The sequence below is a fragment of the Pelecanus crispus genome, chromosome 1, assembly GCF_030463565.1.
Source record: "Pelecanus crispus isolate bPelCri1 chromosome 1, bPelCri1.pri, whole genome shotgun sequence".
NCBI classification, from domain to species: domain Eukaryota; kingdom Metazoa; phylum Chordata; class Aves; order Pelecaniformes; family Pelecanidae; genus Pelecanus; species Pelecanus crispus.
The window spans coordinates 53,344,886-53,362,355 of NC_134643.1; positions in this window are offsets into that span (position 1 = coordinate 53,344,886).

Sequence of the window (17,470 nt, forward strand, 5' to 3'; positions counted from 1 at the left end):
GTGACAGAGTCCTCAACCTTCATATGCCAGTTTATCCTGCAGCAGACAGCTTTCTCTTTCAGGGCTTTGGCATAGGTGAAGCAATTGGTGGGGTTGTGGTGGTTTTACTGTTCCTGCCAGTTATCCTGTGCAACAGCACAGGCTGTATAAGGGCAGTATGGAAGGCAGTTCTGCAGAAAAAGACCTGGTCATTGTGTTGGACAAACTGAACACAAGTCAGCAGTGCATGTGTGTCATGAAAACCAGCTGCATGTTGGGTCGTAACAGGAAGAATGTAGGCAGCAGGTTGAGGGAATTTTTTTTTCATCTTCTGTTGCCATTTGTTAGTCTGCAGGTGAAGTACCATGTCCAGCTTTGCGCTCCCAGCACAAGAAAGATGTTGTCCATAGAGAGTCCAGTGTGGGGTCACGAAAATGATGATGATACGTGAGGAGGGACTAAACTGTCTGGATTTGTTCAGTCTGGAGAAGGGAAGGTTCACAGGTGATCTTAGTGCTATCTTCAGATATCTAATGGGCAGTTATAGAAAACACCTCTCTTAGGGTTGTGCAGTCAAAGAGTGAGAAGCCGTGGGCACAAGTTACAAGAGAAATCTGATTAGATATTAGAAGAAAATAATTTTTCACATATGATAATGATTAAGCACTAGAAAAAGTGCCCAGAGACGGCATATCCATCAGTGGAAATGTTCAAAACTTAACTGGATATTGCTCATCCATAACAACATGATCTAACTTTGAAGTTAGACTCAGCAACAAGTTTGAAGGAGGGTTTGGGGCAAAATGACTTCTGGAGGCTACCTTTCAGCCTAAATTATTCTGCAATTCTATTGATCACCTAGGCCACCAAAAGCAGGGCTGGTTCTTATGGAATTACTGAGCAACATTTCCCTATCCCAGACAGTGTGTCACACATCCTGAATACATCTCGAGCTCTTTCCTGTCAGTGGCTTCTGTGGTATCAACAAATGGGCTGCACGTTCTCACTACAGTAAATAACAAACAAAATATTTTTGGTTGTGATTCAATGTTTTCTCTCCATTATTGAATGTATAGAATTTTCAGACTTAATATTTATCATAGGTAGGTGAATTTGTAAATTGAGCAATTTCTATAAAAATTAATGTATAGCATGATTTATGCCAAGTACCTTTCAATTTGCAGTGGCATAGGATTAAATTCAGCTTCTTTCTCACTATGGGAAGCCCTTCTTATTGCTCATCAAGTATAGCTCATGCTCTTGCTTTTGGCATTTCTTTAACAGTCTTTTTCCAAAATATGACAAGAGGAGGATATATGGATATGCACGGAAAACATTTATTGGTTGATTGCTTGATAGTCACCTTCTAGTTTAGTTCAGACTTTCCCTTTCTTGGTAGGGACACTATCCTGCTTCTCTGGCCTGGGTCTGTCGCATGTGCTTTCAGATCAATTGCAGATGGGAATAAAGAATCAATTGCTGTCATAATTTATACAGGAATAAATGTTAATCAATTCTTTTACTATCCTAATGCTAATCAGAGACACGAGCCCTCACTATAATCCAACATATCAAAGTAGGTTTGAACTTTCTAGGCTAAATCAATTTAGAATGACTTTTTAAAAGTAAACAAAGTTCTTGAAGTGGTATTTCTCCTTTGTCCACTCCTGTCCTTTTCAGGGGGGAGGGGGGTGGCGGGGAATATTCCAAGCTGCCTTAATTAGTTTTCCTTATACTACTTTTTTTTTTTTTTTTTTTTTTATTTCCTGGGAAAGCTGACAGCAATGGCTGAGCGTGCCTGTGGGGACAAAGTTTGCAGAATTGGTTTACTGGAGGGAAGCAACCTCTGCTTATTGGGAAAGACCAAATGCATGCCCTCAGTAATGCAGATAAATGCACACAGTACTCTTCACAGGCCTTGGAAAAAATTAACAATCGGAAATGTGGCATCAGACATTTGCTGTCTCTATGCAAGTCCCCACTTTTCTTTTTCTGCTTTATCCATACCTTTGCATAGAATCACCAGGAGTTTGAAATATTTGCTATAAAATGAGGAATTTGTTTTTGAAGAGTTTGAAGTCTGCATTCTGCAGGCTTTTTCCAGTAAAAACTGACAAGTGGGCTCACAAGCCCTTATCTCTGCCTCGACCTTGGGGATGGCACAAATACTGGTAGACGTTGGAACGGGGCAGGGGTGTTGAGGGTGCTGAAGGTGAGGTGTGAGGGTGACCTGCGGGCGGGGGGGCAGAGCTCTGTCGGTGGGACTGGTGGCTCTGTGCTTTCTATAGCAGAAAGATTAACAGTTTCTGGAGTCTGAAATTGCCTGTAAAAGTGGGAACGTGCCTGGGAAAGAGGGGGAGGGAGCATTTTCCTTTCTGAACTCGCCAGAGACAGAGGATGTGGCTGAGCTGTCAATTGACTTTTAACAGCTGAAAATGCCTAATTTATCAGGCTGTTGCAATATTGACAGCTTCTTCTGTTTGTCTGTGCTGTTAGCCCTTCAGTGCTTGACTTCTCCTCCTCGTGTCTCTTGTGTTTTCTCTCATGGTCTAATTTGTAAACTCTTCTAAATCCTGCATTGCCCGCTCTCTCCCTGCCCTGCATCCCTCTGCCGGTCATCTCTGACATGGTGCCTGTGAAGACATGCCAGCTGGGCCACGTCAAGCCAGGAGACGAGATGCAACTTGGAAAGCCGTTGGGTGGACAAGGTTTTTATTTTATAAATTATTGCTTTAATTTACACACCTCTGTTTCTTTCACTTACAGAATCATAGATTCGTTTAGGTTGGAAAGGACCTTTAAAATCATCAAGTCCACCTGTTTAAGCTAGTGCTGCCAAGTCCACCACTAAGCCATGTCCCCAAGCGCCACATCTATACATCTTTTAAATACCTCCAGGGATGGTGACTCCACCACTTCCCTGGGCAGCCTGTTCCAATGGTTGACAACCCTTTCAGTGAAGAAATTTTTCCTAATATCCAATCTAAACCTCCCCTGGTGCAATTTGAGGCTGTTTCCTCTTGGTCTATCGCTTGCTACTTTGGAGAAGAGACCAACACCCACATCACTACAACCTCCTTTCAGGTAGTTGTTGAGAGCAATAGGGTCTCCCCTCAGCCTCCTTTTCTTCAGGCTAAACAACCCCAGTTCCTTCAGCTACTCCTCATAAGACCTGTGCTCCAGACCCTTCACCAGCTTCGTTGCCCTTCTTTGGATGCGCTCGGGCACCTCAATGTCTGTGTTGTACTGAGGGGCCCAAATCTGGACACAGTATTCCAGGTGTGGCAGCAAAAGGCTGCAAGGTCTTAAAACAAACTGTCTGTTTCTGTTTTATGTCTGCCTGAGAGAAGCATGGCTCGGGCTGCTGAGTGCTTTCCTAATGCCAGTGGTGAATCAGAAGTAGCACATCAAAGAGGTCTGGGGGAGGCTGTTCTCCACACCTGCTGCACAGGGCTCATTACCAACCGTAGTGTATTTTCTGGGTGCATACATTACTGTCAGCGAGGCTCTCAAAGAGCCAAGTGAAGCTCCTGCAGGATGGCTGGTCCCAACCAAGTGGTTGCTCAGGAGGTATTTGGGTAATTCTGAGAGTCGTTGAAGAGCTGCATGGACAGCAAGAAGTACCTGCAGGAGGTGCATTGCTGTGGTGTCTCCTGCTACCTCGGAAGGCTGGGAGTCAGGGAGCTGGTAGGTTTGGCAGGGTCAGTAGAACAGGGGGATGTTCCCTTCCCCAGGCATGCAGTTTGAGAGAGGGGAAAAAAAAGGGGCAGCATGTAATGGAGTTAGTTATAACTTTAAGGTAGCTATCATGAATTTAAAAAAAAAAACAAACAAACAAGCAAACATGAATTAAAATGGAGGTGCTAAAGCCAGTGTTTACTGTGGACTTAAAAGGTCTGTGAAGTTTCTGTAGAATCTTGTAAAAAACCCAACAAAATCTAGCAATATAATTTAAAAAACCTGCATCCTAAGCTAAAGTATTTAAATGTGTGCATAGGCAGACGTAGCTTGAAATTCTGTTTATTCTGTGAACATAAAGCCTTTGTTGCAGTACACCACCATCTGTCTTTAATGTACTTGTCTGCTTCAGTTTCAGTTAAAATTGTCGGGGAGCAGCAAAAGCTGGCCGATCCCTAAGGGATGGGGAGCCGAGGGTGATGCCGGTGCAGGCTGTGCCTTCCCCCATGGGGCACAGTCCCAAGCGGTCTGCACCCAGAGCTGGGTGCTGGTGAGGGGCTCCATCACAGCCCCAGACCAGGGGGGCCATGAGCCAGGTCCAGGGGCCATCTCGGAGGCAGAGCTGGGGGCCGGCACGGCCGCGGTGTTGCTGGGGCAGGGACCGATGGCCCCAGGCTGAGCTGGAATGGGGCCCGGGGCCATGGGCAGGGTGGGGGGAGGCTGGCCGGGGGCAGCAAGGCTGGTCTATTGGCGCTCGACAAAGTCCTGACAAAAATAAGCAAAAATAGCCTGTACTGGCGTTTGATTTCTACAGCTCGTTAGCGTCAGTGCTTTAGACAGTTTACACCTGCGTCGTATTGGGGTACTTCAGATGGGCAAGCCGATTCCGCCTTTCCCTTTCGGCCACGGTGCACGGCGTTTTCTCTTCTGAAGTTCGTCAGCCACCGGTCTCAACAGGCCTTTAAAAAAATTGTTTTGCATACTTACTGTTTCCATATTTTCCCCGAAACATTTGTCATCTTAATTTTCCCCCTCCCAGAACTCTTGACTAGTTACGTGAACAGAAGTGACTTTGGTATTAATGATGCCATTATATACTACACTGAGTCCATTAATAAATTAATAATGCCGTGTCTTGTTTGTTTATAAATGAGGCTCACTGAGGGCTGTTTCAAATGAAAAAATACCACTGATTGCTTGTAATTTAATCTAGTGAGTTTTTATGCATGTGAGGCAAAGTCAATTAGCCCGAACTGAGAGATTTCTAACTCCCAACTAGATTTCAAGTTTAATACTAATAATTTAGTTAAAAATAGCAACCTGGAAACGCGGCAAAAAAAAATATTACCAGAGTTCTTTGCTTTTCAAAGCCACTTTTAATAGTTATTTCTGTTTGGAAATGTGGCTGTCTTTATGCCACCTTCTTGTGTGTCTGAAGAGAGTATTTTATTTTTTTGTATGTATTGCTAAATTTGAAATTTGTTTGTATTTTGTTGACCTCTCCTAGCACCAAAATCTGGAATTCTCCTGTAACAGAAGGTAAAATGTCGTTAGGCAGCACAATTTATCAACAAAAGCCTATAAACTGCAAAGTTGTGCAAGCCTTTATTTTCTTCTTTCTTTGTCAGCTGTTTGCATTGTTGATTGATTTGCTGTAATGCTGCTGTCAGTAGTTTACCAATAGTCTGGTAGGATCTCATGACTGGCATTTTGCCTTTTTAAAAACCATCTCATTGCTACAGTAAAGAATTTAAACCTCTAAATCAGCCTTCATAGCTGTTAGCCTCCTTTTATTATTATTAATGTGCTCTTGGGAAAGGAATATTGAACAGTAATTAGGAGCAAGTAAAGCACTGGAATAAGCTTGAAAAGGTCAGTCTTTAGGCAAGAGGCCTTTCGTATGTTGTCTTTATTTTTATATTCTAATCATTATTAATATAGTAACGTGTGAATTTATATTTTCAAATGGAGTTTAAAATGCTGCTATAGATCATGCTCTTAAAAAAAAAAAAAACAGTAATTATTTGCAAACCACACCTCAGCAGCATGGTTGATTATTCAGTTTAATTCTTAACCACTTTATTTTAATGTTGTTACATGGTTTTTGTTAAAAGTGGTAAAAATATTATTAATATTTTTTCACATAATTATAGAAAAAAGGTGATACTTGTATTCTATAAATTCTGTTTAAAAAATGTAGATTAAATGCAATTTTATTTTATACCTAAGGAACTTTAGGTAAAGAAAGTGATGACAGAATTTGAGGGACACTTTGGAAAAGTTGATACTTCATAGCAAGCAACTTCAACAGGTGCAGGAAATACTTCTGGAGGAAAACCCATTTAAGCACTGGATGATCCTGTGGGATATCAAATGTTTTTACAGTATTTTTTAATCTTGTGCAGGTATGTGTATTGTTATGATCAAGGACCAGGAAAGCTGAGACAAGGCTTTAGGAATATTAAGTGATCATGTAAGATTTCTCTCTTTTTAGTCCTGAGTGATAACAAAATAATGAACTTGCTTTGATATAAAAGCATTTGGTGGTTTATTGCTCTGTTTATCTAATGGACATTCTTTAACATGTCCTTTTACTGACAGCTTGTAAGCTAGAGGATCAGACAATATAAGGTACTTTCAAATTTCTAATTTTTCACTACTGAATCTTAAAGGTAGATTTTTCCTTCTAGTAGCAATCTGCATATGCATGCGTTATGCATGCCTGGGATACTAGTACTAGTATATTTGTAAGATACTGTAGAGGCTGCACATTCCTCATGCATTTAACCCCGGAGGTCACTGCTGATCTCTGTGTATATGTGAAATAATGAAGTATAGAAGATGTATTTGGTTTAGGCTTTTAAAGTCTAATTATCCCATAAAGGCATTTGTAAATAAGTGGATTTTGTAAAATTATGGGACAGGAAAAAGGTTCCAGACAGGAAGTTCTATAAGCTGAGAAGGCGGCAGTGAAAGTCGTTCTTCAACTGAGCATTTTTTGTCAAAATTCTTAGGTTTTTTGTCAGTCTTTAAAAATTAAAGATCAGCCCAGAGAACATATTTAACAATGTGAAGTAGAAGGTAAAGAACGGTTATTTTGGGTTTTTTTTTTGTTTAAACAGAAATATTAAAAACGCCAACAATATTCATTATAAAAAATTTAGATTTCTTTCCTTTTCTGTAAAATCCAACAATACTAATTATAAAAAATTTAGATTCCTTGCCTTTTCTGTCCCTGTATCTCCAAGTTGCATGCATGTATTTACATTATCCAGGTGAGAGCTGGTAGCACTTCTTGTTAGAAAATGGCAGCAAATATTGTTTATTAGCACTGTTTAGGACTGAATAAATGCTTTCTACTAGAATGTGACAATTGGAAAATATCATACCGTTACTAAGCTGAAGATGAAGCCAGTATTCTTCATTAACCATTTAACAGTAAATGTGAATGCGAGCATATTATTTTGGGGTAGTGCATGTTCTACATCTAATTCATGAATCATAGGTACATGCTAATGAGATTTCAGAAGGGACATTCCTTTTTATTAAACTCTTTATACTCTTTAGTATCATTTTGCCAAAAAGCCTGAGAAGTCTCATCTGCCAAAACTTTTAATTCAGCACAGTTTTTCTTTTCCAGCATCTAACGGCATCACCTTGGGGAATCTGAGATGACTGTGTAAATTGCAACAGTACATCTATAGGAGGTAATTTTTCTTTAGGAGCCTAACTGAGGGAGGTGCAGGGGAGGGAGGGGAATCTCTTGAACAAGTAACATTTTTGGAGGTCACTTCGTAGTGATCTCAATTTCTCTCTCTCCAGAGAGTAGTTTGTAATGAAAATATTTCTTCCAGAACAGCCTATTTCTCTTGGCTACATTGCTCTTTTTTTGTTTTCTTTCTCATGGGTGAGATGGAGAGAAGAAACTGTGGTGGAGAGAATTAACAGCAGTACTTATTTTCATAAGCTAGAATTCACAGATGGCAGAGAAGAGTGGCAGATAGCCCCATTTTCACTATTGCAGAGTATGTATGCGTGGTATTAATGTGCATCACATGTCTGTATTATACTATAGATGTACATGAAGCAATTTTTTTGCCACTTATTCAGCCTTCATATTCAAGCCAGGTGCTAAATGGTTTTTGCTCAATACCCCTATTTGGAATAAACCCTCTAAACTTTTCTTTAATGGATATAAACTATTCCAGGACTGTGTCCATATAAGCAACAGAAGAAAATACGCAGGATTAGTTCGGAATAAAACTTTCACCGGTCTGTTGGGATTATTCTTAAACCCTTGTGTGTGACTTGTGTTTAAGGATAATGTTTATGTGTATTTGAAGTTTTGTATTGTTCAAGAGTGCTTACTCTGTACTTCTGTGATAACTTTTTCAGGCAGGTGTCTTTGCAGAACCTTCCCACTCAAGTTTTCTGCTTTAATACAGTTACTGGCCATAATTATTTTGAAAGCTAAAGGCCATATCTAGCCTTCACTGATGTCAGTGGGAATAGACCAAAAATGAGTAAATTTAATATAATGTATATTACGTGGAAAATATGTAAGGTTACCTGTCACTTAAAAGTTTTCTGTTGTCATTAATTTGGGAGAGTTACGTTGCTTAGAGGTGTCGTGTGGGAATGATCCATGTTATCCCAAGTGATGCACTGGGATCTTACTTCTATGTTAGTTACTTTAATAGTAAAATGAAATGGCTCGTAAGAGGTGCGATAGTTTGGCCTTTTAAAGATTGCCTCTATTCTATCCAGAAACTTTACGAGTCTTCAAGTCCATTCAGCTGGGAAATGGAAGTCTCTATTTCTCAGTGATACAAAGATACCCTTGGCAGACACACAAGATCAGAAGACATGAGAGCGTGGCAGCCACGACATACGTGTTCAGAAAAGCTGAGATTAGCAACATTTTTCAATTGCAGTACTGTTGCACACTGCCTGTTCTAGACTATACCGGACCTGGATATATTTTTTTTGTGAGGCTCCTTGTCTCTGGGACATTTGTAGTTCAGAATCGCCTATGAATTTGGATCCATGAGTGGGAAATGCAATGATACCTGCCTACTTCCTTAAGAAGACTGAATCAGTAGCTTTGAGCAGCACATAGGACGTTGTATTAGATGCTTGGTGATTAAAACAAACCCCAAAACCAAAACAGAAATCCTCCCCAACTACCACCACCAACAAAAATCCCAAACCCCACCCAAAACCAAAACCCAGCCAAGCTCTTTTGACTCCAAAGTGGCTGTCTACACAATCCCATTTCCATTCTGGCTGGGGCGTTTGCTGTTTCTTTTTCTACAAGGCTGTCTGCAGGTGGGGAGAGATAAACTGCATGTCTCGCAGCAGTTCCCATTTCCAGACTTTGTTAGCTCTTGCGTAAGCCCAGCTGGTATTCAGAGAAGGGGATTTTAAGTGTCTGCTAGTGGTGATGTTTGTTTGTTTGTTTGTTTCTAATGGTTTGATTCTTAATGGAGATACCAATTGAGGTAGCCCAAGCACGAGAACCTTAAGTCTTGTGAGTAGCTTCTTACTTTGTCATCTAAGGCAGGTTGTATTTAGCTTGTGAGTGGGACTCCATGAAGCGCTGCTGTGTTGTTTTCCCCAATTCAGTCTTGTTTGAATTGAGTTAGAATGGAGGCACCCCACAAAGGGAGGAACAAGTCTATTTAGTAAAAATAAGTGTTGAATGTATTGCATACGCATTACATATGTCTCCTGCATATCAACCATAAGATATTTCAGGTTTTTGAAAGTGTTTGAATTATGAAGATATCTTTCAAGTTTGAAGATATTTAAATGTCTTTTTTAAATGTTTCTGTTTTCTGTACCTTGGCATCCTAATTTGTCCTGCATTCCTCATCATGCATTCCTCGTCCTTTCACCAGGAAAAGATTTCACAGTGTGTCTAGTCAAATGTTAGGAGGTGAGGCACCACTGAAAACACGTGGCGGAGATCTTTTACTAAAGCTCTATTGAAAAATACCTGCAGCAGCTGCAGGGGGGAAGAAGAAGTTTTGTCTCATTCTCACTGTTTTTCTTGACTCTCAGAAATCGGCTTTGGAGCATTGATGAGTTCGGAGAAATTCTGCCAAAAACTAGGAATGGAACATAAAGCCACAGAAATTAATGTTTCCCCCATTACTGAAATATGCTCTTGATGTGAAAAGAATTTGAAGGCAGCTACTTATGGGCAGGCCAGGGGTGGCAGTGGGGTCAGCCCAGAACCCAGGTCATTGGGCAAATTCATGGTTACAGGGGTGGGACAAGAGTCACCTTTTATGTGTCAACTTGTTCTTACCTGAAATGTCAGATCTCCTTCTGAATAGAGCCCTCCCCTTCCCTCCCCAGCTTGGCTCTGTGTGGGCACTGGCGTTGATAAGCAGCTCTGAAAACTGCTTCTCTGTTGCTCAGATGCTCGACTGTGTATTTAAATACCTGATTTTAAACATCTACATTTAAAATACAGCATTTAAAATGAAATTCATGTAAAAGGCATGGATTATGTTTGGGACAGGACCACAGTAATCCTTTCCTAGGTGTTAATTCTGGAAGGCATAAAGAGTGCATACCTGCAGCAGGTTATGAGGGCAGAAAACTCACTAAACATATTGTGTCTTAGAAATTTGCCAACCACCAAATTTTCTAGGCTCTTAGAAAATGGAATAAAACCTATCTCTAATAAAAGCAAGAGCCCATCATTCTTCCTGATTGGCTTTTCTGTTTAATTTACAGTACATTAAAAAAAGGCTGGTCTGAAGCTCACTAGTACCATAATTTTCCTCATGGCTGCTTCATTTTGAGCAGTTCTCAGTACAATGCAGGTAAAAAGAAATACTTCTGTTTTGAAGCTTGTGGGAATATCTCCTTTTCCTTTTCTCTCCACCAGTTCCAGCAGAGTGAACTTAATATATTTTCCCAAGGAATTAAATTCACCGAGAACTGTGGAGTTTACTCTGGAAGAACTTCAGAACACGTTTTCCCCCTTTTTCTCTCTCTAATGAAAATAACACTTGCTTTTTTTGTTCATAGGCACTAAGGATCAAAGGGAGCCTTTTGTTAAAACAGGAGGTTGTCCTGATGATTTTAACCACATTTTTTTCTCTTCCCCTGCTACTTACTGTGACGTTGGTTGACTGCACCTTACCCGTACCCCTAGCTAAGAAATGACCATTTTATACTTTTGCTGTAAGGTATTTATAGTCTTTGGGGTATTTTGGACTCCTTCAGACTCCAAATAAAACATTTATTTAAATATAGCATTCACTATTATCTTGCATTCCTTGTAGTATTACCAGATAAATCTAGCATTCTGTTGTCCTCTGTGAGTTTAGATTTTATCGTATTGTAAGTTAAAGTTGTATTATCCTTATTATATATGACCACACACCAGGAATTTATATTGTATTGGCAGATATGGTTTTTGCCTTGTACCTATCTCAAATGGTTTTAGCATAAATAGAAATATTGACTTGCTTGTTCTCTTGATTCCCGGCCTTTTGACATTTAGTGCCAATATACCACTGAATTTTCTTCATTTTTTCCTACTGATTAGATTAATTTGTCTTTATGCTTGGGCCGTTGGGGAGCAGCAAGGGCAGGCTGCTCCACCAGCGAAGGTGGGCTGGGAACCGAGTGTGATAACAAGGCAGATGGGGAACAGCGATGTCCCCAGCAAGGAGCCAGGGTGCTAGGTGGCGAGTCAGTGTCGGGATTAGGTCTGGAGACAGTGGCCGGAGTCAGAGACCGTCCCGTGACTGCCCAGCAAGTCCACAGTGAGTCGGGGCATGCCTGAAGCCGAGCCAGCAGGTCTGGGCCAGGGTGAAAACCAGAGTGGTGGGAGAGCAAGTGCAGACAGAGCCGCAGCCCAGCTACGGTGCGGCAGAGAGGGGAGCCAGCGGTACAGCCCCAACCAAAAAGCGGCTCCCAAGGGAAGAGTGGGGCAGGAGCTCCCTTGTAGCTTTCTTCACAATGACTCTTGTCAGCAACAGAGTTGGGCTTGGACTCAGGCAGCTAAACTGGAGTTAGCTAGCTTAAAGCCCACAAGGAGGATGTGGTCAGTGCCCTGGCAGTGGCAGTTTAATTCCTTCTCATCAGCGTGACTTCCAGGTCACGGGATCACAGAAGGGCTGAGGTTGGAAGGGACCTCTGGAGGCCATCTGGTCCAGCCCCCTGCTCGAGCAGGGCCACTTAGAGCAGGCTGCCCAGGACCACATCCAGATGGCTTTTGAGCGTTTCCGAGGATGGAGATACAATGCAATTAAAAGTTGAATTGGATCCTGAATCTTTGGCACCCACAAGCTAATTAGCCTACTTCCAGCTAGCAGACTGCTTGTAAGAGGTGCACCCATGTAGTTTTCTGTATTCAGTATAGGCCGTATTCAGACCACAGCTGGAAATGCTGAGCAAGATGTGCAGTAGACAAACTGTATTTTCTCTCTCTCTCGGCCTAATTCTTTATTTTAGTTTCATCTCTCTCTTAGTGTTGAGGTTCAAACCGGTAATATCTGAGTGACTTCCAGCTCCCATCCTCTGTGAGGGACCGCTAATGTGAGGTTTTATGTGCAATGATGAGCTATCTGTGCAGCTCATTTCTTCTTAGCTGAGCTTAGAAGCTCATGTGATCAAGAAAAATATCAGATGTCAACTTTATAGTATGACACTAATCTTGTGTGTTGAATAAGCAACTTCTTAATTCTTAGGAGACTATTAATAGTTACTACACATTCAGCTGCATGTTTCTGGTGTTTTCAGTTTTGCTCTTTAGAAACTGAAGAGAAATATTTGATTACTTGTCTGTTGGAACAGATCCTGTTTGATCTGCATCACGTTTTTTCTGACCGTGTGCAGTCTGTTCTTCATGCTGAGTTTTATTTCAGCTTACTGTCTCTCTTACATTCCACACATCAGTCTTATAACCCATATACTTTCTTTGAGCAGAGTGGTTGAAGACATGCATTAGATTTACCTTCTTAATTGAATAGAATGTGCCTTTATGTCACTGTATTGGGTTTGCGTGGCAAGGTTTTGGTAGCAGTGGGATTACAGGGGTGGCTCTGTGAGAAGCTGCTAGAAGCTTCCCCTATGTCCGACAGAGCCAATGCCAGCCGGCTCCAAGACGGACCCGCCACTGGCCAAGCCCGAGCCCATCAGCGACGGTGGTAGCGCCTCTGTGATAACATATTTAAGAAGGGGGGAAAAAACCCAAAAAACCAAAACACCGGGACACAAACTGCAGCTGGAGTGAGAATATGTGAGAGGAACGACTCCACAGACACCCAGGTCAATGAAGAAGGAGAGGGAGGAGGTGCTGCAGGCACCAGAGCAGAGATTCCCCCGCAGCCCGTGGGAAGCCCATGGCGAGGCGGCTGTGCCCCTGCAGCCCATGGAGCTCCACGGTGGAGCAGAGATCCACCTGCAGCCTGGGGAGGACCCCACGCCGGAGCAGGTGGATGCGCCTGGAGCAGGCGGATGCGCCTGGAGCAGGCAGTGACCCCGTGGGAAGCCCGCGCTGGAGCAGGCTCCTGGCAGGACCTGCGGACCCATGGAGAGAGAGGAGCCCACGCTGGCGCAGGTTTGCTGGCAGGAGTTGTGACCCCGTGGGGGACCCACGCTGGAGCAGTCTGTGAAGAACTGCAGCCCGTGGGAAGGACCCACGCTGGAGGAGTTTGTGGAGGACTGTCTCCCGTGGGACCCCATGCTGGCATGCTGGAGCCGGGGAAGAGCGTGAGGAGTCCTCCCCTGAGGAGGAAGGAGCAGCAGAGAGACGACGTGTGATGAACTGACCACAACCCCCATTCCCCGTCCCCCTGCGCAGCTGGCGGGGAGGAGGTAGAGAAAAATCAGGAGTGAAGTTGAGCCTGGGAAGAAGGGAGGGGTGGGGGGAAGGTGTTTTAAGATTTGGTTTTATTTCTCATTACCCTACTCAGTTTTGACTGGTAATAAATTAAACTGATTTTCCCCAAGTTGAGTCTGTTTTGCTCATGATGGTAATTGCTGAGTGATCTCCCTGTCCTTACCTCAACCCACGAGCTTTTTCGTTATGATTTTCTCTCCCCTGTCCAGCTGAGAAGGGGAGTGATAGAGTGGCTTTGGTGGGCACTTGGCATCCAGCCAGGGTCAACCCACCACAGTCACTGTCAAACTTGATGTTTAGTCTATTTCCATCATCAGATTATCTTTTTCCTTGAAGACTTAACAAAATGAATATCCAGTAAGTTTTCCTGAATTTTGTGGAGGAGAAACCTTGATAGTTCTGTGCTGTGAGATTGTAGAGGTGATGGGGTATCAGGCTGGGAATTTAGCTGCCATGGAATTTAAGCGACTGTTTCTTGTCCTGTACTGTAGTATTTAACTTGTGTAATCCTAGGCATAACATATGTACCAGTTCTACTTAACGAATGTGCTAGTTAAGTGCAGATCTTCCACAGCTGTGAAAAGGTATTTTAATCTTTATCATTTCAGCAGATTCAGATTTATGTAAAAATGATGATTATATTTCTTATAAAGCTAACCTAAGGTGGGTGAGAATTGTTTTTTTTGTTTTACCAGCTGTTCATATCCAGAGTAAGCCTGGGATACTATGCTTTTTTTTTTTTTTTTTTACTTCTTCCCCCCCTCAAGACAGATAGGGAATAGTGACATGACAAGACACCAAAAGCCTAGAAATTGACAATTGGAAGGATTAGGGCAACTTATACTGCTTTGCTTTTATTAGCATTTATTTAACTCCAGTGCCTGAATGAATTTGAAAAAGATTGTGCTTTGTTAAAAGCTCAGATCCACCTGCTCCTTCCATTAACATATGACTTGCAGTCTGAAAACCTTAAAATTGAGATTTGACATTGAGATTTCAAATGTTTTTAAAAAAAGAAAGAAGAAGAAGAAGAAAAACTTTAATGATATTTCCTAAAGAAAATGCTTTGGGCAAAACTCCAAGTTAAGAAAGCAAGCCAAAAAGCTACAGTTCTCATTTAGGAAATATTTGCTAGATGAAGAATTGATATTCATTTAAACAAAACCATGATTTCTTTGGAGACAAGTTTGCTTTGGCAAACCATTTTTATGTTATGACAGTGAACTTCTTAAAAATGAAATGCTTCTCAGATGGCATTCTTACAAATATCTGGCAATGATTTGTGAAGCTATTGTGGTGTTAGTTGTTAGTTAACCAAAACCTAATATTTGTCTAGCAGTGAAAGAAAGAATTTGCATTGATGTTCATTAATGCTGGTATAACTTTAAAATAGAAGAATGTTTGAATGGTCTTATTCCACACTGTTAAATGCAATCCTGATATCTTGTTTGTTTGTTTGTTTGTTTAATTATACTTAGATTAAATTCAAAACAACCAGCTGATCTTAGCATCTGGTAAATATTTACTGCTCATTTTCTAAATTCCTCAGAGCACAAATTTTTTCTTTTTCTATGTCCTAATACTTAATGGATAAGAACTGATTCCTCAAAAATTGCACTGTAGGAAGTAGGGGGGTGGCAGGGAGCCAAGATATTTTAGATACTTCTCTTGCATATGAAAAAAACGTGGAAATTTTGGGAACATTCAGGAGCTGGATGCTGTATATGTTGAACATAAAACACGTCTCCCTCGCAAATGCACCAAGACTTGAGCGAACAGGTGGCTATTATTACTGTTCTTAATGGGGTGTACCCGCGCCCACGTTTGTTATAGTTCTGTTAGCACAGCTTCATCCAAAAGGCTCAGTGTTTTAGGAGGAATAGGAATACTGGAAGAGATGTGCAAGTTGGATTTGTGTACTGAAGCAGTAGGCTTCATACTACACTGAAAGCCACCTGACATTTGCTTTGGAAAGTGCAGAGGAAAGACATTTACTTTTTGAATCATACATCAGCTGTTGGGTATGTGGATGTATCTGTTCTAGGGAAATGTGGTGGACCGTTGTTAACCAGTAAAACGTATTAGCTGCTCAAGAAGTGACAAGGAGTATGTTTCGGGCTGTTGGGCAGCACAACTCCAGAAACGCACGTCCCATGAAGAAAAAGTATGTTTGAGAGGTATGTGGCCTAGACTGAACAATTTTAGAAGAGAATGTAATTGATCATTAAAGACCAGTAAACCATAGACCTCTAAGCATATGCAAAGGGACCTACATACCAGATTTTTTTTTTTTGCCGCAGAATAAAATTGATGTATGTAATTCAAGGGACAAAAAAATTTCTTCAAGCAGCTTGTAGTTTGCTTGGCTCCTGAACAGAAGAAATGTTTCATGAACTCAAAATCTATAAACTCTTAAAAAACAATAACCTCAAAGTAATTGTTATTACTGCATCTATTTTTTACTGTTCCTTTCATTGTTTATTGCATTTTTCTGTGGGTTTTTTCCCCCCAATTACTTTCTGAGTTGAGGAGCAGCTTTGGAACTTGATTAGGCATTTTTTATGAAAAAAATCCACTTATTTATAGTCAAGTTACCAATTATATGAAGTGAACAAACTGGAAAGTCTAGATAATCATCTGAAAAGTCTTAACAGTGTTCCTTCTCTTACCTATTAGATGCTGCTTTTAACACTGCTAGTTGGCAATATAAAAAAAAAATCTAGCCTCCTAAACAAAGGGATCTTGAACTTGACAGCGTTTCCTGAAATTCAAGAGTGTGTATTTAAGTGGGATAGATCATTTGGTGTCTTACTAATATTAGTTGGAGTTGTGCATTTAAAGAGAAAGGTAAACAGTTCCCAGACATTACAGTATGATAAATAATGAACAGAGAGGACAACTGATCTCTCTTTCCTGTGGTATTTTCCTCAGTAAGGCAAGCACAGGGTATTTTGAATTATTCATGAACTCTTACATGGTAGTGACTGAGCCCAACTCCCTCTCTTGCAAACTTTTTTGGTTTCTGTTACAACATGCACCTCCTTTCATAGCAAGATTATTTACTTTTGTCGCAGCTCACCTAATTCTGGATGGATCCAGCTGTTTGCGAACTCGGAGGAGTGGTCATAGGGAAATGAGGAGCTACTGCCTTGGCTTAATATTTCATAAAAGAGTGAATTGCATTGTGCCTCTGAGAACATGAAATTTCAGATTGTGCCTCTAAAAACACTTCTAGAAAGAAACTTTCACTGAAGCATTCATTCAGAGTTGTTGTGTTTTGTTTTGTGGGTTGGTTTTTTTTTTCCTTTTCCCTTTTGCTGTTTCTTTCATAATCATATGTTAATGCTGATCCTGCTCTCCTGACTGGCACTTCAGTGCCTCAAGGCATTTGGGTATAGGTTGTAACACTAGTAAATTGCTACATAGATGGAAATTGCCTTTTTGCAACCAGTACTGTATCAGAGAGGCAGCAGGAGGTCCTCACTTCCTTTCATATGTGCTCTGAAGTTAATGCTTTTATTAGCAGGGAACTGTGAAGAGGAATATAGGGTTTTATTCCCAGGCTACTTTGCTGTAAGCTTTGTTGTCAACTTTTGCAGTGCTTTTTGGCACAGAGTTTCAACATTCAGTGATAACCAATTAATTAGCCTCTGTCTAAAAACTAGTTTTGGAGTCAGGATACCGTATTTTGTGCCCTATCTGAGTTCATGTTGCTTGTAAACATAACGTTTTCATAAATACATATGCAAAATGTCAGCATGAAAAACCAGGTGTGGTGACTTGCCTGAAGTAAAGCACCTTTTGCTTAAGTTCATGTTGTACATTGAATTTTTTAAAGCTAGACAATACCCATGAGTTTTTTATAACTGCGTTTTATTCTTTTGTATGTCTTTCTGAGAAAAATGTTCTTTGAAATGATCATTTACTAATGTTATACTTCAAAAA